This window comes from Trichomycterus rosablanca, chromosome 1, assembly GCF_030014385.1.
Source record: "Trichomycterus rosablanca isolate fTriRos1 chromosome 1, fTriRos1.hap1, whole genome shotgun sequence".
NCBI classification, from domain to species: domain Eukaryota; kingdom Metazoa; phylum Chordata; class Actinopteri; order Siluriformes; family Trichomycteridae; genus Trichomycterus; species Trichomycterus rosablanca.
In genome coordinates, this window is record NC_085988.1 from 28,525,164 (window position 1) to 28,551,881 (window position 26,718).

A 26,718-nucleotide genomic window follows, 5' to 3' on the forward strand; every position below is an offset into this window, starting at 1 on the left:
CTGCACCAGTCATGAGAGAGAAATAAATCCCATCCGGCTTAGTCCCGCCAATCTGAACAACAGGCCAATCGTTGTTCATGTGGCCACTCAGCCTTAGCCGGTAGGCAGAGCTGAGATTCGATACGATGTATTCGAGATCCCAGCTCTGGTTCCAGCGTGTGTTTTTACCACTGCACCACTTTGTTTTTAATACTTTAATACTTTTTAAAAATTAGTTTGCTACAGTAAAAACATGTTGAACTGTGATTTTTGAATAACAGTTACTATATATAGAGGTGGCCAAAAGTCTGAGACCACTAGTTAAAATATAGTGGTGCCTTGAAACTCATTGCCAATTGGTTCTGGGAGTGGTGTTGAGTTTAAACGGCGTTGAGTTTCAATGTATTTTTTCCCATAAGGATGTATGGGAAACCTGTAAATGCGTTCCGTGGTCACGTGGAACTGTATATATTTTAGGCTAATGTAAAATAATGGGCTTGTTTTGACATTTATACACTGAATACAACACACATATAATATAAAACACAGAAATGATTGAAAACAGTTAAAAATCAATAAAAAATACAATAAAACCTGCACTTTACCTTTATTTCTTAATTGTGTCCTTAATTGTAGAGATGTTTGATCTTGGAAAACTGTATTCCATTCAGTAAAGGCGCATTCACATGAGAAGCGGCACATTCGCTTTTGCGCTGCTTTTTAACGATAAGCGTTTTACACTCTCTCGAAAAAAGCTGATTCTTACAATTTCTCAGCCCCCCGAGCTGTAACACAAGTTTAACCCTTTAATGCACAAGCTAAGCAAACCCCTTCTAATGCACAACATGGGTCGAAAATGACCCATATTCATCCATTCAAGAATATTTTCATATGCACATTTGTCAGTTATTCATGTATTTGCTGTCTTAGCTAATAAAAGCTATCTATACTAGAATATGTAAAAAGCTAGCAAGCAAATAGTTTTGGACATATTCAAGATTCAAGAACCTAATCTTTGGTTGTCTTTCAAAAGATCAGTAGATATGTTTCTGACTACAAACACTTACAAATGTCAGGAGTTTCTGTCAAATTCCATAGTAAATACATAAGGGTCATTTTTGTCCTATGTTGTGCATTAGAAGGGTAGTGCAAAAAAATTTTTTATTAAAAAAGTAAAAAAATATAAAACTGAAATAAGGATTTGTGATGATCAAAAACAAGTTAATTTAGGAATTCATGGAAGCTTGAATGACGAAATTAATTTATTGCAAAGATATAGAAAATTAAAACTCAGTTGGGTCACTTTTGACCCAGGTTGTGCATCAAAGGGTTAAAAGTGAAACAGGTGAAAAATACAGCTAAACACAGATACATGTGGAAGCTTTCAGAGTGAATCTGACAGTTATTCCACACAAATGCAGATTCGTCTCATACATGCACTTTGCTGACTGCACCACTCAAGCCAAGCACTGAACAAAGCAGCTGATTTTTTTTTTTTTAACACGTTGAGTTTGAGAAAAACGTTGAGTTTAAGGGTACAAATTTCTCAACAAAGGGTGTTGAGTTTCAAAGAGTTTAGGGGACGTCGAGTTACAAGGTACCACTGTACTTCTATTTTGCTCAAATATAATATGTTTTTATTACAAACCATATACAGTCACCATCATAATTTGATTAAAATGTTAAATTCTTGAAAATAATGTTATGAGGTTTAGAATTTCTTAGTATTTAGTATGCCTCCCTTTTGCTGAAATGATAGCATGCACTTGAGTTGGCATAGACTGCATAAGTTCAAACTCCTATAATCCATCTTATCTAAGCATCATTTCACTATATTTCATACAGCAGCTTTTGATGTAACTAAATCTTCTGCTTTCTTTGTCTGCCCCCGTCTTCAGTTAGTAGCTGCAAAGCTTTGATGTTTGTGATTTTTTCAAGCACTTGGTAATTAGTGAGTCACTAGTGATTCACTGTTGTTATCCAACAGTCCTTCTTATCATTTTTCTGCTTTATTTTTTCAGGTATGCCCCACTTTTTCGGGTGTGTTGCAGGCATCAAATTCTAAATACAATTAAGGTGTTCAGTAAATATTGGACATCTTTCCTTTTTACTGTTGTCAGTTAAATAAAGGTTCTACATAATTTTCCTAATTTGATTGCATTTATTGCTGTTATGATTTGTTTTGCTTTTGATTTTAATGTACATTTTTACAGTTAAATAGCTGGAATGTAGGAGAATGGGAGTCAGGACTACTGACCTAAAATACCTTTCTTGGTAACAAACATATCAAATCTGTGAGTGCAAGTCCTGAGAAGGGAAATGCATGTGAACTTGTAACACAGTGGAGATCATGTACTTTCACACTTTGCTTCGGAATCCGCTAGACGTGTGTGTGCTGTGTGTGTAGGCGAGTGTGTGTGGGTGGCTACTGTGCTCTCACTTAATATAGATCAGATTGATATAGCTCTGTGCTTTACCATGCTGTCTAATAATTTAAATGATGAACATTGTAAAAATGTATTAAGGATGTAGGACTTTTCATGATGTCTTGCTAAAATACTTGACACATTTACTGCATTTTTTACATTTCAGGTGAAGTGTTACTGAATCTAACAGTCATTCTCAACTTTGTGCTTGGTTGTGCTTGCAGCCGAGTAGTCGCTGTTTATTTCGAATGGCTTGTGTTACAGATCGATCCATTTTTTGAAGCGATGTTTGAGGGCAGGAAGGACAAGCGCATGAGGTTTCCCATAACAGTCACACAAACTGCTGTTCAGCTGAAACGATAATAATAGCCTATTTTAATAATAGCCCTGGAGTTCAATAATAGCCTAGATCAATAGCATTATATTATCCACTTTATAACGTCGAATCATGGTATCAGTATCAGTTTTGACTAAATACAAATACACTGAATATTATGCAGCATCCATAGAGTGACAGAATAACACTTATTTTGGGAATCACTGGCTTAACATCTGGTCACATCAGGTTTAAAATGCAGGATGTGCAAAATTAATTTCTTATAATGGGATTAATGGCAGTGATCTATTTTGCATGGTTGACTTCAGGTGCAAACAAAATTGTGTGTTTTCAGATTAGTTAATCCATAAACCAGATGTGCAGTCTAATGGTTAAGATTTAATACAATTTTACCCAACTGTTTACACATAGATGTGAGGCTGAATTAGATAAATTAAAATATGTCAATGTATTTAATCATTGCCATTTTCAGGAAAGGGGGGGGGGAGCATAGCTTTCTAATACAGACTTATAAGAGGACTGCTGAGGCAAACCTCAAATGAATAAAACTTTGTGTATATGTAGGACCAGCTAAGTTGCTTATTTAACCACAATGGCCTACAATTTTCAGCTAAAATCTCCCAGTCCCTGTCTGACCACTTGATTTTTTAAAATAAACATGAACCTTTAAAAAGTGTTAATTGCTTTAGAGCAGATGTTCTTGATCTTGCTTTCTTTTACCAATAAATTAACAAAACAGTGCAGAAAAGACACGAGGAGAGGACAGATTATAAATGATTTAAGTTAAATGAGAACGTTTTTAATCTTCTCTAACTATGGTGATATTTTTAAATGCAATTTATACAGGCATGCATGTGCCTGTGTGTGTCTATGTGATGTAGTTGTAAAGGAAAACTAATCCTCATGTTTATTCCACCACCGTTTGGTTATTGTAAGTCAAAACCATTTAAAGAGCACTCCTGCTAAAAACACAAATTTAACCAATTACAACTTCTATAAATACACTATATAGCTGAAAATATGTGGACACATGGATCCATTAATATGAATTTGCTCCACCTGCCAATTAACACATTACACATTACAATTCATCCCAAAGGTGTTTAATTGGGTTGAGTTCAGAGCTCTGTGCAGGCCACCGGGGCCATCCCTCAGACGGTTAGCACAAAGTTTTTATTTTAGGTTAATGGTCTTATACACCTGTAAGCAATGAGCATGGTCAAAACACCAAGAAAAAAGAGTGATGTTTACTTGTTTTGGCTATATAGGTTATGTATACTGTCTTTTAAAGCTTTGGTCTTGCTAGAAACTTGGAAGTTGTGAAACACGGCCAAATTGAAAAGATAAGGAATTTAAAAAAGGCTTTCACTCTGGCCACAAGGCTGGAATACACTTTGAGAGAAGAAATCTATTTTGGATCTTTTTGAATATTTTTTTTGTTTTTGGGTACTCCTACTTTTTCTGTGAGAAAACTGGAGTACCCAAGAGCATTACACGCAGACATTAGGAAAACATGTGAAACATACAGACAGTGACTGGATGCAAGGATTAAAACATGGTCACTTTAAGCACAAATAAACACAAAAGCCTCCATACTTACTGCAAATTTAGTCATCTATCTTTTTTATAAAGTAAATTATAATCAGTTAGGAAGTTAGCACTTCCTCCATTTTGGCTTTATTGTGTTGCATTGTTAATGATTATCTCTTTAAAGGTCAATGTAAATAACAGGTTCTGCTGTTTAACAAATTGGAGAAGTTTGACAAAATGAGTGTAACCTTTTTCATACATTTTCTTTACTTCCTCTACTGCTGTTGACCTCTACTTCTTACAGAGGAGAGCCGTGACTACCGCATGCCCCCTGACACATGTGCAGTGGCCGACTGCGTCTTTTCACCTGCACAAGGCATATTCATATGAGGATCAGTATCTCGCATGAAGAGCCATGCATCGATCTCCATTATCTCCCCCCGTCTCTGTGCAGGCGCCATCGAACAGCCAGCAGAGGTCATAATTGCAGCAGTTGTGAGGAATCCCTTTCAGCAGTTGCACTTGACCATGACCTATATTGTCACAATAGGCGCCCACCCTGCTGGTAGCAGAGCTGAGATTCAAACTCAAGAGTTCTAGGATGTGTTAGCGTGTTTTACCTCTGCACCACCCGGGCACCCTCAAAGTAAGTGTGGCATTAATAAAAAGGCAAGGTAGAGGCAGCTATACAGGCAATGTTTTAAAACAAGCAGGCAAGCAAGTTTGTCTTCAACATTAACAGGAATATGCAATTCTCTTTATTCTTTATTTAACTGACAAAAGTAGAAAAAAATTTTTTACCACTGTGTTACATCAGTAATAAGTGTACTAAATTACTTTTTTACTTGCATTTTTCCCAATTTTCCTCCCAATCTAGTTGTATCAAATTACTCGATTGTATTACACTTCCCCTCTACTGATGCTGATCTCCACTTCTGATTGAGGAGAGAGAGACTGACACATGCCCCCTTCGACATGTGTGCAGTAGCCAACTGCATCTTTTCACCTGCACGAGGCGAGTAAATATGCAGATCAGCTTTGTGTACAGAAAGCCACACACTGATCAGCATTATTCCTCGACTCCAGGCACCATTAATCAGCCAGCAGAGGTCATAATTGCATCAGTTATAAGGTCACTATCCGGCTCCCCATCCTGTATCAACAACCACCAATCGTTGTTCATGTAGCCACCCAGTCCAGCCGGATGGCAGAACTGAGTTTCGAACCGACGTGTTTGAAATGTCAGCTCTGGTGCTACACTCATTAATCGTTTAATCATTTGGGAACTAAGAAACACATTGTTGCAGTTTTGCATGTATATTTTTGCCTGTTCTTGTTGCTTGTGGTCAGTTTGTGGTCACTATTGTCTGAATTTTCCTCTTCATGATGAGCCATAAAGTTTAATAATAGACAGATCTTGACTGCAGGTAGACTGTGAACTAGCAAAATGCTGCGTCTTAGCCCCCATTGATTTAAAACAGAAGTTGTTAAGATTGTATTATACAGTGTATCACAAAAGTGAGTACACCCCTCACATTTCTGCAGATATTTAAGTATATCTTTTCATGGGACAACACTGACAAAATGACACTTTGACACAATGAAAAGTAGTCTGTGTGCAGCTTATATAACAGTGTAAATTTATTCTTCCCTCAAAATAACTCAATATACAGCCATTAATGTCTAAACCACCGGCAACAAAAGTGAGTACACCCCTAAGAGACTACACCCCTAAATGTCCAAATTGAGCACTGCTTGTCATTTTCCCTCCAAAATGTCATGTGACTCGTTAGTGTTACTAGGTCTCAGGTGTGCATAGGGAGCAGGTGTGTTCAATTTAGTAGTACAGCTCTCACACTCTCTCATACTGGACACTGAAAGTTCCAACATGGCACCTCATGGCAAAGAACTCTCTGAGGATCTTAAAAGACGAATTGTTGCGCTACATGAAGATGGCCAAAGCCACAAGAAGATTGCCAACACCCTGAAACTGAGCTGCAGCACAGTGGCCAAGATCGTCCAGCGTTTTAAAAGAGCAGGGTCCACTCAGAACAGACCTCGCGTTGGTCGTCCAAAGAAGCTGAGTGCACGTGCTCAGCGTCACATCCAACTGCTGTCTTTGAAAGATAGGCGCAGGAGTGCTGTCAGCATTGCTGCAGAGATTGAAAAGGTGGGGGGTCAGCCTGTCAGTGCTCAGACCATACGCCGCACACTACATCAAATTGGTCTGCATGGCTGTCACCCCAGAAGGAAGCCTCTTCTGAAGTCTCTACACAAGAAAGCCCGCAAACAGTTTGCTGAAGACATGTCAACAAAGGACATGGATTACTGGAACCATGTCCTATGGTCTGATGAGACCAAGATTAATTTGTTTGGTTCAGATTGTCTCAAGCATGTGTGGTGGCAATCAGGTGAGGAGTACAAAGATAAGTGTGTCATGCCTACAGTCAAGCATGGTGGTGGGAATGCCATGGTCTGGGGCTGCATGAGTGCAGCAGGTGTTGGGGAGTTACATTTCATTGAGGGACACATGAACTCCAATATGTACTGTGAAATACTGAAGCAGAGCATGATCCCTTCCCTCCGGAAACTGGGTCGCAGGGCAGTGTTCCAGCATGATAATGACCCCAAACACACCTCTAAGACGACCACTGCTTTATTGAAGAGGCTGAGGGTAAAGGTGATGGGCTGGCCAAGCATGTCTCCAGACCTAAACCCAATAGAACATCTTTGGGGCATCCTCAAGCGGAAGGTGGAGGAGCGCAAAGTCTCGAATATCCGCCAGCTCCGTGATGTCGTCATGGAGGAGTGGAAAAGCATTCCAGTGGCAACCTGTGAAGCTCTGGTAAACTCCATTCCCAGGAGAGTTAAGGCAGTTCTGGAAAATAATGGTGGCCACACAAAATATTGACACTTCAGGAACTTTCACTAAGGGGTGTACTCACTTTTGTTGCCGGTGGTTTAGACATTAATGGCTGTATATTGAGTTTTTTTGAGAGAAGAATCAATTTACACTGTTATATAAGCTGCACACAGACTACTTTTCATTGTGTCAAAGTGTCATTTTGTCAGTGTTGTCCCATGAAAAGATATACTTAAATATCTGCAGAAATGTGAGGGGTGTACTCACTTTTGTGATACACTGTACATGCCTTATACAAGTCTTAATAAGTGTTTTTTGAAAGACCAAAGTGAAACTGGGAAACATTTCATGATTGTCGAGAGAGGCAGGTCAGCATTAAAATTAGCCTGTGAGCTAGGCTTACTTCAGTTCAGCAAACCATATTACAACACTGCAGGGATTCCTACTTTACCCTGGGATAAAGCACTACACTAAGTGCTGTCATTGTAAGAAAAGTATAAGACTAATGACAGACCAATGGTGCAACATCTGCTTCTCTTCCTGACTTCCTGTGTCTGTGTAACCCACTATTCTTTACTGCTCCAGTGCTGCAAAGCCTGATCAATGATTTCATTGAGTAGGACCTACTGATACCATTAGGGTGGTGAGGTAAGCTCCCGAGAGGAACTCAAGCTATGTTATTGTAAACACACACACACTGACACACAGAGTTCTACTCTCTATGCTGAGAACAGTACTCTATTTTTAGTGCAGGCCACTGTGGTCATCACATCTGGTGCCTGGCGCCTGCATTTTCATGACTGTTCTCTCAACTGGTCACCCTTCAACACTTTTACTTACTCTGCCTAAAGGTCAAAGAGTTTCTAAACATTCAGATTACATCTCTTACCACACTGCCCAGTTGGTTTTCCCTGCCATAATCTAACAAAATGAGCATTATTCTATTTAAAATGTAGCATGTTGGCCAACCAAAATGGATTGGATATCGGAAGGAAAAAAACTTGTAATCCGATCCGATAATGTTGCTTAATGTAAATAACACTTAATGTAAATAACACTTAATGTAAATAAGGCCATTCAGAAATTAAAACACACTGATCTACTTAAACCTTTAGCATTTAAAAAAATCATCTACTACTGCCACAACTAAAAACACTGTTTTATGGCGTGTCGTTAAAGTGTCTATAATTGGAAGATGTGGATGTCAATCAAACGCGATGGACCAATTAGAATTGATGCAGAGTTGAGATTTTATGTTGAAGTTCTGTCACGTTTTTAGATTTTTAAAAACCAAAGCGTGCTTATTAAAAACTCTGCTGGATTTTGAAGAGGACGTCTGTGGCTAAACAGGAAACGGTGTAGTTTGTTTTATTTCATAACACTAATGGATTAAATTTCATTGAGAATGTGAGAGATCTCCAAGCCAGGACAAGATAGATACATTTATGTAACGGGATGAGCTGCTTCGGTGGGAAAGCAGAAGCGCCTATCAGCGCGCTGCAGCTCAAAATAACTACATTTCCCACAGTCCATCACGCGCATCAACAAAGACTCGCAACACCTGGGTCTAGCACTATTTAAACGCCAGTTCCCAACAGCATGGTGCTGAGTCTTTGTTGATGAGTGTGGTGGACTGTGGGAAATGTAGTTATTTTGAGATGCAGCGCGCTGATAGGTGCTTCCGCTTTCCCACCGAAGCAGCTCGTCCTGTTACACATTTGTTTATTTTTTATTATTTAATTGTTTTATTTTTATTGTTTATAAATAATATTTTTTATTATTATTTTTTTTTTTTTTTCGCTGCCTCTTCAGGGTGTAGACTTGAGAGTTGACAGATCTAGAATTTTATATTGAAATTATAATTTATTTGTTAAATACAGATAAAGTTGTACTTTAAATTTGATTTTAAATGTTTGTATGTTTTGCATAAGTGTGATGTTGTAGGTTCTGTATTTATTCCTTTAGAATATTTGTTCCACAGTCTGAGCATTGTAATTTAGATAGCTAGTTTAATCATGGTGAGTGTATTATTACTGCTTAGTTGTTTGAGAGGAGAAATGACAGTATCAGATTGATAACTTACTAACTAATCCAGTATAAAACCAGCACAGTTGATCCTAATGACTTCAATGCATACTTTCTAACAAGCATTTGGACACACAGTAAGCCATTTAGAGAAATGACCACTTTTTGCTAGACATTTGTCCTTGTATTTTCTTGGGTTTCGTTACTTTTTGGCTTTAAATTTTACCTCTGATGTCAATTCCCAGAAACTAAATGAAGAAGTAAATAAATGTCAGCGCATCAGACGCTGCCAAATTCCTTCAGCATGATGTGAATCCACCAAGCTCCTCTTCTTTCCGTTCCTGTTTCCTTCAGTCTTCATGAACAACTCTGTTTTCTGAAATTCCACCATACACTCGTCCATTATCCCCTTTTTAGGACACGTTAAAGATTTTTGTGTTGACATACATCTTACCTTACTTTAGCAAAGGGAAAGTTGTTTTTAGCAAGCAGTCCCAGTGCCCTTGAAAGTCCATACACCGCTCCAGGGAATCCATAGTGTACATCAGAGCTGGTGAATTCGGTTTTTGCAGTAGTGTAGTGTCATTTTGTCCAAACAATGTTTACTTATTCAACTTTTCTCACAATCTCATCATTTCTAATTCCCTAATACGTTTCACCTGCTAACACCACCTTGTGTGCCACATAGTAGCACCTGCTTTCTCCAGTAGGTAGGAAGTTGTGACCACTTATTTATGCCAGCCTTATGCCAGATAGCGCCAAGCAGCAAATGACAACTTTTTTTTTACCCAATTGCGTTATGCTTGCTCTCTACTGGAGCTGACCCCCGCCCCGATTGAGAAGAGCGAGACTGTCACACGCCCCCTCCGACACCTGTGCAGTAGCTGACTGCATCTTTTCACCTGCACGAGGCAAGTTCAGATCAGCTTTGTGCACGAACAGCCACACCCTGATCAGCATTATTCCTTGACTCTGTGCAGACGTGATCAATATCCAGCAGAGGTCGTAATTCGCTCAGTTATGAGGAGTCCCTATCTGGCTCATCCTACCCTATGAACAACAGCCAATCGTTGTTTCTGCAGCCGCCCAGCCAGATGGCAAAGCTGAGATTCGATATAATGTATTTGAAATCCCAGCTCTGGTGTGCTAGCGTGTTTTACCACTGCACCACCTGAGCAGCAGCAAATGACAACTTTAAACTTTTAAAACTAATACTATAACTGTAACTTTTCCATTTTTTTTCTACAACAGACTTTTTAGTATTATAATTTATGATTCTTCACACTGTGATGATTGTACTGTTGTCTTATTATACAAATAAAAATGAATTGATCATGTCTCGATCTCCCAAACCACATTTCTAGAAAAGTTAGGACTTTATAAAATGCAATAAAAACTATCAACTGTAATTTGTTAGAAATACAAAAAAAAAAAAAAAAAAATCAGTGTTTCACACACAAACCTTATTTTATTTTGTAAATATATATAAAAAAACAATAGCATGTGACACCTGCAACAAACCCAAAAAAGTTGGGACATAGGCAAAAAAAGTCTAAGGTTATATAAGTAACACTTGTGGAAGTTCCACAATTAGAAGTTTAACTGGTTTAACTGGATCTAATCAGAGATGGGCTAAAAGACAGTAGAAACGTGTTCTGTGGTCAGACGAGTTCATGGTTCTGCTTGTTTTTATAGAAAAAAAAACAAATGTCAGATTGGATCAGCCAAAGATGAAAAAGACCATCCAGACTGTTACCGACAAAAAGTGCAAAAACAGCGTCTGTAATGCCATTGTCCTGCATGTTTATTTTAGGTACAACAGAGTGGCTTCATAGACACAGAGTTGGTGTGCTTGACTGGCCTGCCTGCAGTCCAGATCTGTCTCATGTAAGACATTGGTGACTACAAACTGTTAGGCAGCTCAAGTTTTGTATACAGCAAGAATGGACTAAACTCCACTTGCAAAACGGCAATATGTAGTATCTTCAATTCCCAAAAAATCTAAAAGTATTATTGAAAGGTGATGTGACCCAGTGGTAAATATGCCTTTGTCCCATATTTTATGAAAGATGCAGGTGTCAGTTTCTAAATTTGTTGATATGAAACAAATACAAATCATAGACAATACAAATAATTAAAAACACTGTCCTTTTTACTGTTAAGTAAATGAAAAGTGAAGTATTTTTTTTATTGTTTTTATTGCATTTTTAGAAAGTGTCCCAGCATTTCTGGAGATGGGGTTTGTACATTTTAAATAGTTTTGATCTTATCTTTGTCTTTTTAAAGTCCATTTAAAGTCTTGACCTTTTATCTTTGTCTGAGATGGTCTTGATGACAACACTGCATTCAGTTACAGTTGCAGAAATGTTTTTTTTTTTTTAGATTTCTCCAGTTGTTACTGGTCTGATCATTACTGGAGTCATAATAAAACTATCATCTGGCATTGCTTAATCATTCATTTTTGGAACTGTATTAGAACTGAAAAACTCTTAGACGTAGATGTAAATATTATTTTGTTACTTTAATTAACATAATAGCTTACTGTATTTAGTGGATACTTATCTTGTTTATCACTTTATGTCAGGGCTGCAGTGATATCAGTAGGGCGTCACTGTGAAGTCAAATAAATCATCAAATGCTTAGTGAATGTCAGAAATATGTACAGCGAAACACAGGAACAGCCACTCATACAGACGTACATGTGCTCTGTTGATGTAACCCCACATTCATTTCCTGATAAGTGCTGAAGATGTTTCCATTCCTTCTCAGGCTAAATTTGGATTTTCCAGTCTGGCTCAAGGCCTCTCTGTAAAGAATGTACACTTTGTCATTAGTTCTGAGCTTTCCCGTCACCGTTCCTGCCCTCCCCATCTAATACAGCCTCCCTGTTGTGTAACCCTTTGGAGACTCCTTTCCTTCACCACTGCCAAATGACATCATGACTCCCTTGGGTGAGGAATCAAAACCTTTAACCCCTACTCACTGCTTGGATTTAGCTTAAAATCGGCAAGTAAATCTAATTTCTCAGCGGAAACTGAGTGAGTGTCTCAGCATTGCATTATGAGATATACAAAGAATTTCTCCTGAGCGAAGGTTTAACATAATTGATCAAAATACACAAATATATGCTTATAATAAATGCTACTATTTATCTTTGGTTTTAAATTGTTTTTAAAGTTTAATTACACTACGCACTACAATACGCCAAAATGTGTAGTCATTGGACTCTTTGTTTCAGCAGTCAGCAGCAGACCCTTAAATATTAAATAAACCCACTATATTTAAGTATTCCAAACAGTAAAAGTCACTGTTTCAGCCAAAACGAGGTTGTGCCCAATCCCCTTTCCCTCCCTCATACTTGGCCAATTGTGTCTGCCAAGTGCCCAACCAGTCAACTCTGTCATTATCCCCTCTTAATGATGTCATGTAACCCCCATGCTTTAATATAGATTGTACTACTTTCTGCTAGTAATTTTTAAAATTAGGAAATGGTTCCATATGTTTTATTTCTTACAACTAGAAATAAACCCACACATCATTCAATGTACTGTTTAACATAGTATTTTTAGAATCAAGTGGTTATTGAAAATTAAGGAATAATTAGGTAAGTGATTAGTGCTAATATAAATTATCCTTCATCAAAATGCACTCTCTTCTTTCTGTCGCAAAATATGACAGCTGTTTCAAATGGTGATTCTAATTTTCATGCTTAAAGCTTTGACTCCAAAACATTAGTGGTGATACAAGTATTGTTTTACTTATTTTTAATCAGCATCTCAAAAATAAAGACATACACTAAACTACATAGCCAAAATGTAAGTGGATAACTGACCATGAACTGGTTTGGCATCTATTTCCAAAGCCATGGGAATAAATACAAAGTTGCTCTTCTCTCTTTTCTAAGAAAGCTTTCCACAAGATCTGTGTCTTTGTGAAGTTTGCACCCATTTAGTCAAAAGAGAATTTGTAAAGTCAGACAGAGATATCAGTTAAGAAGGTATGGCATATAAACTAGAGTTCCAATTTATCCCAAAATGTCAAAAAAGTTAAGAGGTCTGAATACTTTCTGAACTTACTAAACTTTCTGAACACACTGTAATGTGTATAAATACAGTATAAGAAAAATTAAAGCTACTACACAACACAGCATTCTCACTGGAACAAAAAAACAAAAAACAAATATTGTTCAACATTAGCAGCAAGTAACTGGCTACTTTAAATACTGGCCACTACAACACTTAGCAACTGTTAAACAACACCTTCCTAGATGTTGCTTTTTAAAAATCAAACTGCAATAAAAACATGATGCAAGTTTATGTGTTTTTAGCCACTTCCACTGCTGTAAAGCCATATAAAATCAATCATTTATTTTTTTTGCTTTACTGTTCCAGCATGACTGCAGAGCTATGCACAAAGATGCCATAAAGACAAAGGTCCATAAATAGATAGTTGCATTAGTTGAGAACTAGTGACCTACACAGAGCCCTAACCTTAACCCTATTAATTAATTAATTTAAATGCCATTGCCAGATCTTCTTGTTTATCTTCTGTGACACTACCTTGCAAATGTTCTTTTGGCACATTATAATATATTATATTTAATTTTACACTGCTATCTATTTACTTCTAATACAAAGTAAAGTTCCTCATTTTTTTTCTTATGTTACTTTTTTGTTGTTAGTTCTTTATTTTTTACAATAATAATACCAACATTGAATTGTTTAATCAATTGATAACCTTAGATTATTTAATTAATTGATATGACAGATTAATTGTGTACCATGTTATAGTCTTCACCGTCAGTGGTTGAAGTTAAAATGTTGCATTTATGATATTTCTGAATATCATTGTAGAGCAGAAAAGACGAAGTTCTGACTCACATCAAACGTGACAATATGACACATTGGAGTGTCACTGTCTAATGAGGACAGTTAGTCACAGATACAGAATTTCTGAGACTGTGCTGATTGGTCACCTGTATGACTATATAAACTGTAGTGTCATTTTCTTTATTTAGAGTGCTGGCGTACAACAGACTGTTACATAACTAGATTACATTGGAAACTCGGTTGTTTTCATTTAGTCAATGACTAAAAATACACTAAAGTAAGACTAGTGATTATATTTGTCTGTGCCAAAAATTTTGTCTTAGCCAATTTGGGGTTATGGGATTGTATAAATAATGATTTTATATACGCCTGTTTTTAACTAATGAGCCAGGTATGAATACAGCACCAACAACATAGCACATTTTCCATACATTTACTATGGTAGTAGTGTTCTCTACACTTATAGTGTATTTGTTCTGAAAACTCCCAATATCTTATTCATAGCTCTAACTTATTTTTGTTAATTCTAACATTTAAAAGCAGTTTTGCCCAATAGTGCATCAAAAAAGCACCAATCAAAACTAAAAGGCTGAATTATACTATACTAATAGTGTGTCAAAATTATATACAGACACTGTGTTTAATGTGATAGTATATGTGTGGTTTGGGATGCAGCCAATAGTTTGCTTTGTCAAAAGTGTTATATATATCCCAGCTCAGGTAGTATGCACATAATTGCTTTCCTATTACCTCTGCTGTTAAAAATAACAGAGGAGGCACTGATCCTAGATGTTTTTATTAGTACAAGAAATAAAGTATGGCTATTTCCTGAAAACGGATCTGAGATCATGTCTCTAGTCTTAGCAGTGGGTGATGGGTGGCTAATTAATAAGGAGTTGATTGCAGGTTGAAGAAGCAGCGGGTTATTTTGCTGTCTGCTTCAGTTTGCTTGAGCACTGTCCGTTTAGTAATTGCAACCTAATGTGAAAGACACACCATCTGTCTAGGAGGAATGTTAGCATAACTTTGTTTAGCATGAAAACACTAGCATGAAAAACATTGGCTTATACTGGAAGAAATGCTTAGGAGCTTTCAATAGAGAAAAAAATATTAGACAACTTATAATATTATGCAAATATACACTGATCAGCCATAACATTAAAACCACCTCCTTGTTTCTACACTCACTGTCCATTTTATCAGTTCCACTTACCATATAGGAGCACTTTGTAGTTCTACAATTACTGACTGTAGTCCATCTATTTCTCTACATACTTTTTAAAACCTGATTTCACCCTGTTCATCAATGGTCAGGACCCCCACAGGACCACCATAGAGCAGGTATTATTTGGGTGGTGGATCATTCTCAGCACTGCAGTTACAATGACATGGTGGTGGTGTGTTAGTGTGTGTTGTGCTGGTATGAGTGGATCAGACACAGCAGCGCTGCTGGAGTTTTTAAATACCATGTCCACTCACTGTCCACTCTATTACACACTCCTACCTAGTTAGTCCACCTTGTAGATGTAAAGTCAGAGATGATCGCTCATCTAGTGCTGTTGTTTGAGTTGGTCATCTTCTAGACCTTCATCAGTGGTCACAGGACACTGCCCACGGGGTGCTGTTGGATGAATATTTTTGGTTGATGGACTATTCTTAGTCCAGCAGTGACAGTGAGGTGTTTAAAAACTCCATCAGCGCTGCTGTTTCTTATCCACTCATACCAGCACAACACACACTAACATACCACCACCATGTCAGTGTCACTGCAGTGCTGAGAATGATCCACCACCCAAGTATTACCTACTCTGTAGTGGTCCTGGGAGGGTCCTGACCATTGAAGAACAGCATGAAAGGGGGCTAACAAAATATGCAGAGAAACAGATGGACTACAGTCAGTAATTGTAGAACTACAAAGTGCTTCTATATGGTAAGTCGAGTGTAGAAACAAGGGGGTGGTTTTAATGTTATGGCTGATCAGTGTACATACAGGGGTTGGACAAAATAACTGAAACACCTGTCATTTTAGTGTGGTAGGTTTCATGGCTAAATTGGACCAGTCTGGTGGCCAATCTTCATTAATTGCACATTGCACCAGTAAGAGCAGAGTGTGAAGGTTCAATTAGCAGGGTAAGAGCACAGTTTTGCTCAAAATATTGCAATGCACACAACATTATGGGTGACATACCAGAGTTCAAAAGAGGACAAATTGTTGGTGCACGTCTTGCTGGCGCATCTGTGACCAAGACAGCAAGTCTTTGTGATGTATCAAGAGCCACGGTATCCAGGGTAATGTCAGCATACCACCAAGAAGGACAAACCACATCCAACAGGATTAACTGTGGACGCAAGAGGAAGCTGTCTGAAAGGGATGTTCGGGTGCTAACCCGGATTGTATCCAAAAAACATAAAACCACGGCTGCCCAAATCACGGCAGAATTAAATGTGCACCTCAACTCTCCTGTTTCCACCAGAACTGTCCGTCAGGAGCTCCACAGGGTCGATATACACGGCCGGGCTGCTATAGCCAAACCTTTGGTCACTCGTGCCAATGCCAAACGTCGGTTTCAATGGTGCAAGGAGCGCAAATCTTGGGCTGTGGACAATGTCAAACATGTATTGTTCTCTGATGAGTCCACCTTTACTGTTTTCCCCACATCCGGGAGAGTTACGGTGTGGAGAAGCCCCAAAGAAGCGTACCACCCAGACTGTTGCATGCCCAGAGTGATGCATGGGGGTGGATCAGTGATGGTTTGGGCTGCCATATCATGGCATTCCCTTGGCCCAATACTTGTGCTAGATGGGCGCGTCACTGCCAAGGACTACCGAACCATTCTGGAGGACCATGTGCATCCAATGGCGGTGCCGTGTATCAGGATGACAATGCACCAATACACACAGCAAGACTGGTGAAAGATTGTTTTGATGAACATGAAAGTGAAGTTGAACATCTCCCATGGCCTGTACAGTCACCAGATCTAAATATTATTGAGCCACTTTGGGGTGTTTTGGAGAAGCGAGTCAGGAAACGTTTTCCTCCACCAGCATCACGTAGTGACCTGGCCACTATCCTGCAAGAAGAATGGCTTAAAATCCCTCTGACCACTGTGCAGGACTTGTATATGTCATTTCCAAGACGAATTGACGCTGTATTGGCCGCAAAAGGAGGCCCTACACCATACTAATAATTATTGTGGTCTAAAACCAGGTGTTTCAGTTATTTTGTCCAACCCCTGTATACTGTAGTATAGATAGTACTGCGGTTCAGAAAAAAAATTAAGCTGGCATTTTAACGTACACAAATCTAAGCCAATCATATCTGGTCTTTAAATTACTAAAGTATCCAGAGCCATATGAGCTATTTCTTTATTAATGTATTTTTGTATTCTGTTTATGCATTTTTTTCTTTTTCTCCCTTTATATCTAGTCATAACCCATTACCCAGGTATATCACTCTTCACCTCTGCAAACCTCTCCCCTGACTGAGGAGGGCTGTACATAACACACGCTCCTTAGTAGCCAAATGCCCAAGTCAGGTTCACAGCAAGAGCAGTATTACGTAGAGAGAGTCATGCACACCTTCGACCAGTTGACCATTATTTTAACTTAAAATGTAATATAGAAAGTAACAAATATTTTCTAGCATTTTTTTTAATTGGCCTAGATGTATTTAATTTTGAGCTCCTGTCTTAGGGTCTAAGCAGAATGCAGGAGCTGCACTAATTTGATGAAAAACAAAATTTAGAATCTATGTGCTATATTTGAATCCTTCAAGAATGATGTGAATAAATGTGGTTTGAATGTTCAATGAGATTTGTTACATTGATGTGCAGGAATAAAATATCTGCAAACTATAGTCATAAAATCTATTTGTTTTAAAAGATTGTATATGACACCTTTTTTATTTTCATTAATCGTTTTATCCTGGTCAGGTCTAGTTCTACTGGGAAACACTGTATCTAGGCAGATACTGGACATGGCGGCAATCCATTGCAGGGTTTCAATCCCCTTCAGCATAATAGACATAGTGCAACTTGTAAATGTGATTTTCTTTCAGTAATGCCCTAAAATGAAAAGCACACAGGACATGAAGTCTAGTTGTGAGCATATGACATTAAGTTGTTGTAAACCTCTGTTCTAGACAAGTGTAATATTTACTTGGACACTAAAAATACCCTATGAACCAATGCATTATACTTCATCTGTAATTTAATGGTTCAAAATTACCTGCCAAAGGATACTTTAATTAAAATGAAGCAGCAGTCCTAATGTCAGACCTCTAGCTGACCTCTAAACAGTGACCTCATTCTAATGTGTTTGAATGTGATGACAGTATGCACTTGACTGCCATTTTCAACGTAGTGGATTAGTGCTTGGAAGACGGACAAGATGACTGAAGAATTGGCACATAAAAATAGTGTTTATGCAGGCTCATGTATAAGAATGCTAGCAGGTGGTCCTGTACAGCCTCAGGATGTTGACCTTAGACTGCCAGATCGTTTAGAAAAGCAACTGTTTCAAAAGAAACTGGAAACCTAAAGCATACAGAAAATTATTTGGTTAAACAGCTTTGTCATGCACTGAATATCTACGTCGGTATAGAGGAGGAAAAATGATAGTCCTCTGTCTACTACACGCACACAAAGCTCCTGTTTCTTTCTTTCCATGACTTCATCTGGCAGCCCGCTGAAGCTTTGTGTACATAAGGCAGCCAGACTCTGAAGTGTAGTTCCTCACTGTGTTATTGGTTAGGGAGGTGAGCTCTGTCGGTGGATTTTGTGGTTCTCTGAAAATGAGTGCTTCCATACAGCCACACAGAAAGACTGGTGTTTAATAGATAGAAATTGATAGTGGAAGAAACCAGTGTTTTTGCTCCACCCTGCTGTGGGTTGTGGGTGGGTAGAGATGCAGGTTCTTACAAATCTGAGTTATTTCCAAATGCTGATATTTCCTCTTTTAATTGATACTAGTGTGTCCATGTATAAACGTATGTGGACAACCCTCCTCATTATTGAGTTTTGGTGTTTTGGCCACATACAGATTTTATACACCACTAACAGATAAGAATATATAAGCGTCCAACTTTGTGGCAGCGGTTTGGGAAAGGCTGTTTCCTGTTTTCATTAACCATGTTTGGAAACGTACACTATCCACTGTGTTTGGACCACCAAAATGTTGATTAAACTTAACAGATTTGGTTCAAGAGCTTCATTTAAAGTTACCATTGAACATCACAATGGGTGGCCACAATGTGGTCTGAGGGACTTTGACTGTGGCATGATTGTAACATACTTACCCAAGCCTACCCTGCAAACACAAAACCGTCTCTAGAGTTTGAAAATAAATACCTTTTAAAAAAATAATACCTTTTAATACCTTGTTAATTGGAGAGGTTAGAGGAGAATGGTCAAAGTTCAGATGACCAATCCACTGCCGCATATCCCTGCCTTCATAGTGGAGAGCCGCAGAGGCCAGTCGCTTCCATTCACAACATAGTGTTAGATAGATACGTTTTTTCTATTTTATTTATGCATTTTTTCTCCCATTTTCTCCCAAGTTAGCATAGTCAATTTGTTTTTGTTTTTTTTATATTTTTTTGTTTTTTTGCACCATTTTGTGCAAACTCTGACACTGACAGTTGTGCATGAAAATCCTAGGAAACCAGCATTTTCTGATTTTACTCTCTAATAATGTTACTCTGACTCTCAGGTCATAATTTTATTTTGATGATTATTGTTGTTTTGTGTAAACATGTCTGTATGATTTTTTACAGACACAAAAGACAAAAGAGATAGGTGCACATATATACATGTGCGCACACACACAGACACCCCCTGAGGCTCATCTTGAGTGATGGTAGCCCCTTGGCTGGCTCAATGTTGTGCACCCCCCCTGGAGACTATCTCACACCTTAGGCATGACAGCTGGGGCCTGCACAGCTATCACGTCATCCTCCATTCCAACTGCCAATCACGTCACTGATGTGCTTGCCAAAAGCGGCAACGCTGTAACCCCCACACACATCTTTAAAACAGATCCTTACAATGTATTACAATGCACAGTCACATCCTATTGCAATTACAGTCTATGTGCTCTACACACGCACCCTGTAGGAGGCTTAATTTAGCTGCCAGCAATCATTGTTTAAGGGCTTTCGGAATTCTGCTGCGGTTTTAAGTGGCTAGCTGCCTTAACCCACTTTCTGTTAGGGCTATATCACAGAGATCACATCACAATTGTATTTTCATGTATTTTATTTGCTTTTTATTGTAATTCAGTCATTGCCAATTCCCATCCAGTTTTCTTTTCAACCAGCAGCTTACAGCTCTGTCAAGTCGAAGCTTCTTTTTGAACTGCTGCTTATGCATTGTTTATGGGCAGATCAACACATGCAGGAGGGTGCTATCTACCCCCTTTCCAGCTTCATGAATGCTCAAGGCTGCAAGCATTATTCTGGCAGGGAAGACAAGAATGCCTTTTCCAATGGGAGAGAAAGGTCAATTATTATTTATTAATACCACTGCTAGTGATAATAATAATCTTTATTAGTTTCAAGTTCATCCTTCAGACCCTTTCAGTTATAACTTTAGAGCCCCCAGCCAACTGAGCTAGCATATTAGACTGCTGTGCTGCTCAAATGCACTGTATAATCATTTAATCTTCTCTCAAATCATTTCCCTCAATTTTCTAACCTAATCTAGTCATATCCGATTACCTTGATACTACCCTCCACTGCTGACTGAGGAGCTTCGTAACTGACACACGGCCCCTTCGACACGTGTGCAGTACCAACTGAATTTTTTCACCTACATGAGGCGAGTTCATATGTATGCACAGAGAGCCACACCTTGATCAGCATTATTCTTCAACTCTGTGCAGGCGCCATCAATCAGCCAGTAGAGGTTGTAATTGCAACAGTTATGAGGAACCATGGTCCGGCTCATCCCACCCTGTGAACAACAGCCAATCGTTGTTCATGTATACGCCCAGCCCAGATGGATGGCAGAGCTGAGACTCGATATGATGTATTAGAAATCCCAGCTCTGTTGTGCTAGCGTATTTTACCGCTACGCCACCTGAGTGGCCATCATTTCATCGTTTTATATTTAGACCATTAATAATAGCTTAAACATGCTTTGCTATTTGCAGTTATACACCAATCAACCATAACATTAAAACCACCTCCTTATTTCTACACTCACTGTCCATTTTATCAGCTCCACTTACCATAATGAAGCACTTTGTAGTTCTACAATTACCGACTGTAGTCCATCTGTTTCTCTGCATGCTTTGTTAGCCCCCTTTCATGCTGTTCTTCAATGGTCAGGACTCTCCCAGGACCACTACAGAGCAGGTATTATTTGGGTGGTGGATCATTCTCAGCACTACAGCAACACTGACATGGTGGTGGTGTGTTAGTGTGTGTTGTGCTGGTATGAGTAGATAAGACACAGCAGTGTTGATGGAGTTCTTAAACACCTCACAGCACTGCTGGACTGAGAATAGTCCACCAACCAAAAATATCCAGCCAACAGCGCCCATGGGCAGCGTCCTGTGACCACTGATGAAGGTCTAGAAGATGACCAACTCAAACAGCAGCAATAGATGAGCGATCGTCTCTGACTTTACGTCTCTGACTTTACACAAGGTGAACCAACTAGGTAGGAGTGTCTAATAGAGTGGACAGTGAGTGGACATGGTATTTAAACCGCTGCTGTGTCTGATCCACTCATACCAGCACAACACACACTAACACACCACCACAATGCCACTGTCACTGCAGTGCTGAGAATGACCCACCACCTAAATAATACCTGCTCTGTGGTGGTCCTTTGGGGGTCCTGACCATTGAAGAACAGGGTGAAAGCAGGTTAAAAAGGTATGTAGAGAAACAGATGGACTACAGTCAGTAATTGTAGAACTCAAAGTGCAAGGAGGTGGTTTTAATGTTATGACTGATCGTTGTATATCACAACAATGCATTCATTCAAAGTTCAAATAAAAAAAACTTCAAGCTCAGAACCACAACTAAAATCCATACATAAAAACAAATTTTGTACAACACATTTAAAAATGGGATTTAAAAAGAAAATTTCAGGGAGCCTTGTATAAATTGATAAGTTGGAATTTTCTTGCAACAGTCTGATCAAGCTCAGAATAATTAGAAAGTAAAATGTCATAGCTGGGGGCAATTTTAGAAATGACAGCAAGCTCAAAATAAATGAAAAACTAAGAGCACAATGATGAAAAATGCAGATGCCTTGCACACATAATTAGATATTCATTAACCAAAACCAATGAAAGCCAGTAAAAGCCATTTCCACAATTCATTTTGGTCAACTTTGCATCTCTTGATGAAACCCAAGCATGGGGCAGGATATGGGCCATGGCAGCTTGCGGCATTGTGTCTGCCTCAGCACACTACCATATGTTTCCATCAGTCTTTTTACAAGGCGTGCATGCAGAGCTGGTGTCAGACAACCCAGTGATTCTCTGCATGTTGTAAATAGCACTGACTTCTTCACTTCTAATTGCTTGTGTTATAATTTGTATTTCATATATCAGCTAGTTTTCTATGGTGGCTATTTTTACAACACAGAAAGATTGACTAGCCTCCCTATTTAAAGCTCCAAATATGAACACATGCGAGTGCTTTGTAATTCGTTCCAGTTGAGCATAGGCCTGTAGGTCTGCATCCAAGCAGGCTAAGACAGCAAAGCTGAACCTTAATCAGCATGTAAACCAGGGCTCCCACAATGCTAAATTTAACTAGGAGCAGTTAGCTAATGTAATAGTTTCTCGGAAATGAACAAGACTGACGGAAACAACACACACCCTGGCCAAAAGAAATAAAAAGTCATTTTTTCTAGTCTAAGTGAATGAGAGCAGGCGTGAGCTGTGTATTATGTACATGAAAATCACTTGTGTTTTCCATGTGATCCAGAAAAACATTACATGCTGTTGCATAACAGCCAGAAAAACCTTAAAGCTTTAGTACCTGACTACAGTGCTGTGATTACTGCCAGACCTGTTGAAGCTAAACTTTTCAGAAGCTGTCTGGTAATGTGAAGCAGGCTAGAAGGTCTCAAAAAAGCAAAACATGATGCCACGTTCTAAAGAGATTCATTTACAGATGTGAAACAAAGTCATTAAGCTCAATGGGTCTAAAAGGCGATACAAAGACATTGATATGTCTCTCAGACTCCAGCAAACCACAGTGAGAACCATTATCCACATATGGAGATAATGTCCAAAAGGCTACCAAACAACTGAGACTGACAGTTAGGGTCAATGTACACAATTTCACAATAAGGAAGACAATGGGCAAAAATAGCTTCCATAAGACAATTGCAAGGCGCAAACCACTGCTAAACAAAAAGAACACAAAGGCTTGACTTGCATTTGCCAACAACATCTAGAAGACCCCCAAGACCTTTGGGATAATCTGTGGACCTATGAGTCAAAGGTGAAACTTTTTTGAAGACATGAGTCTTGTTGCATATACAGAATATACATAAACAGAATATAAATATACATGTAAAGTTTAACTGCTGGTTCTTCTGTGCACATGACAATAAAACTCTTGAATCTACATCTGCTGTAAAGCTAACACTGCATTTGTTTGTTTGAATCTCATCTCTGCTACAAGCAGGCCAGGCCCCAATGACTGACTTGGGGATAATAGAGATCAGTGCTTGACTTTCCTTTCATGATACTGATCCACATATAAAGTCATCTCATGCAGATTAGAAAAAAGAGGTCGGCTGTAACACACGTGTCGGAGGGGGCATGTGTTAGTCACGGCTCTCCTCGGTTAGGAGTGGAGGTCAGTAGAGGTAGAGAAAGTGAAATGCGATTGCTTAATTGGGTACAACTAGATTAGGAGAAAAACAAAACATTTCAATAACTTTCTCACACATTTGGTGACAAATTAGAGATCTTCTGCCCATCTTTGCTCTTTCGAGGATACTGCTTTTGTTCTAAATCATGATCACAATCACCTGTTTTGAACTTGTTGCTGATAACAGTCTGGATGGTCCTTTTCATCTTTGGTCTGGAGCACACAGCATCATTTTTCCAAAACAGACCTGGAATGCTGATTTGTCGGACCACAATACACATTTCCACTGTGTGATGGTCCATCCTAGATGCCTCAGAGCCCAGAGATGTTGACGCCGCTTCTTTTTTGCACATTAAAGTTTTAAGTGGCATTTGTGCATGTAACTCTGTATTGTAGTGCTTGACAAAGGTTTGCCAAAGTAATCCCTTGCCCATGTGGTTATATCAGCTATTGTTGAGTGGCGGTTCTAGATGCAGTGCCGTCTGAGGGATCGAAGATCACGGGCGTTCAGCTTAAGCTTGTGCCCTTGGAAAATTTGTAAATCATATGCAAAACATTTAAGTTATTTTCTCACACATTTGTTGACAAACTGGAGATCCTCTGATCATCTTTGCTCATCAAAGACTCAGCCTGTCCTGGATGCTGCTTTTGTACCAAACCATGATTACAATCACCTGTTGACATCACCTGTTTGATATACTGTAACATCATTATTTTTTACCTCAATACTAGCCCTAAACTGCCCCTGTCCCAACTTTTTTTTGGAATGTGTTGCAGGCCTAAAATGTAAGAATAGATGTTTATTAATAAATGAAATGAAGTTGACCAGACAAAACATGAAATATCTTGGGTTCATCCTGTCTGCATTGAAATGAAAGTTCTAAAAAATTAAAACTGCAGTTTTTCTTTATTTGCATTTTCAATAACCTTTTTCGAGGGGGGGGATTTGTATATATACAAATGTTCTACTTTAGTTGTTCCTTTAAAATGAATTATAATTTGATCATAAAAAACAGTAAAAAAGATCTATATAATGTGTCATTAATACTACAAGTATACTGTAAAAGTTACAGTAGCAGAGGCCACATGAATACTTATTCATTATTTTCTCCCTCAAACACAGCCAAATGTGTTTGTAGACGTCCCCGACCAGGCTAGTGAGTTCTTCCTAACCCCAAAGTAAATTACTTTAAGATTACTGATTTGATGATGTTGAGGGATGAATTTGTCAGACAGTAATAATAAATTCTGTTGCTCTGTGAAGTAAAATCATTTGTGCCTGAACTCAAATTAAATTAATTATTGTTTTGGCTCCAAAGCTTTGGGATCAATGTCAACTGGACGGTTTAGTACACATGCAAAGGTATTTTATTTTTAAGTTATGCACTTAAATATCGTGTTAGCCAGGCTTTTAAAATACAAATATATGTTTTTTGAGACATACTGTTACTGTATATTGCAAGTGCCTAAGCACCTGGAGCACAACCTGTACATATCAGGTATTAAGTCAAGCTGAATTAACCATAATTGACTAAAGACGCTTGCTAATGACTGTTCTAACAATGGCTTTTATACATGTTATCATGCAGCTCTATGTAAAGCTTCTTAAAGTAAATTATTAATTTGATCTTTTAACTCTTTATGGCTGTTAAGCACCAGGAGTGCACTACTCTTTTACTACGATGATTTAGAATGAGAGCGTGTAGTGGGTATTGGGTGCCACTGCAATGGGATACTTGGGATATCTGGTCCCTGTCTGTGAGGGTTTTTGCATGTTGACCTAGGGACAGTGGTAGCCTTGTGGGTAGAGGCCTGTGCTATGAACTGAAAGGTTGAAAGTTTGAATCCCAGCTCTGCCATGCAACCACTGTTTGGCCCTTGAGCAAGGCCCTTAACCCTCTCGGCTCCAGGGGCACCGTACAGTGGCTGACCGTTCACTCTGCTCTTCCAGACAAGCTGGGATATGCAAAGAAAGAATTTCATTGTACTGTATGTCTGTATATGTATATATGACATATAAATGCATTTAATTCAATTTAATATTCTCCTCGTGTAAGTGTGGGTTCTGGTTTGGTTTGCATACTTGTTTTATTGAAAACTATAAAAACTCAACACTCAAATTATGAAAATACAATAAGAAATGCATTGGCTATGGCTTTATGTGGAATTGAAAAGCTACTTACCCCAAGTTTGTGTGTCAGACCTGCAAGAACGTTAACAAGTGGTATATTTATGGAATGTAGTGAATGATTTTCAAATCATAAAATATTTAAAATATATTAAATATAAATATTTTTATACTACTATTAATAACAATATTTATTTATTAGGATTTTAACATAATTTTTTACACACTTTAGTTACATTCATGACAGGAATGGTAGGTACTCGTTTCATCAGTTCACAAGTTTAATGTCATGGACAATTGTGTATCTCCAATTAACCTGACTGCACGTCTTTACTCTGTGGGAGGAAACCGGAGCACCCGGAGGAAACCCACGCAGACATGGGGAGAACATGCAAACTCCACACAGAAAGGACCCGGACCGGCCTACCTGGGGATCGAACTCAGGACCTTCCTGCTGTGAGGTGACAGTGCTACCCACTGAGCCACCATGCCGCCTTGTAATAATTATTAGTAGTATTAGTACATGTAATTTATTATAAATATTATTAATTAAATTTATTATAAAAGTGTGTTATTAAGACGGCTGCTGTTTGTGGGTGCTTAGAACATGAATAATGATTTACAGGAGTGTCCTAACCATAAAAAGTTTGAGAACCACAACTGTTCTTTTAGAAATGTACACATTTTTGACCTGTTACAATCTGAATTATGATCGTTGTGCATCGGTCTGCAGCGAGGATCAAGTTTTTGTGAAAAACAT

At 38.5% G+C, this 26,718-nt stretch overlaps 1 protein-coding gene across 1 annotated transcript in view; it reads left to right on the top strand.

The window, feature by feature from the left end:
* dusp8a (dual specificity phosphatase 8a) overlaps positions 1-26,718 on the top strand; it is a 63,591-nt gene that overhangs the window by 26,297 nt on the left and 10,576 nt on the right. The gene's annotated exons all lie outside the window — the stretch shown is intronic.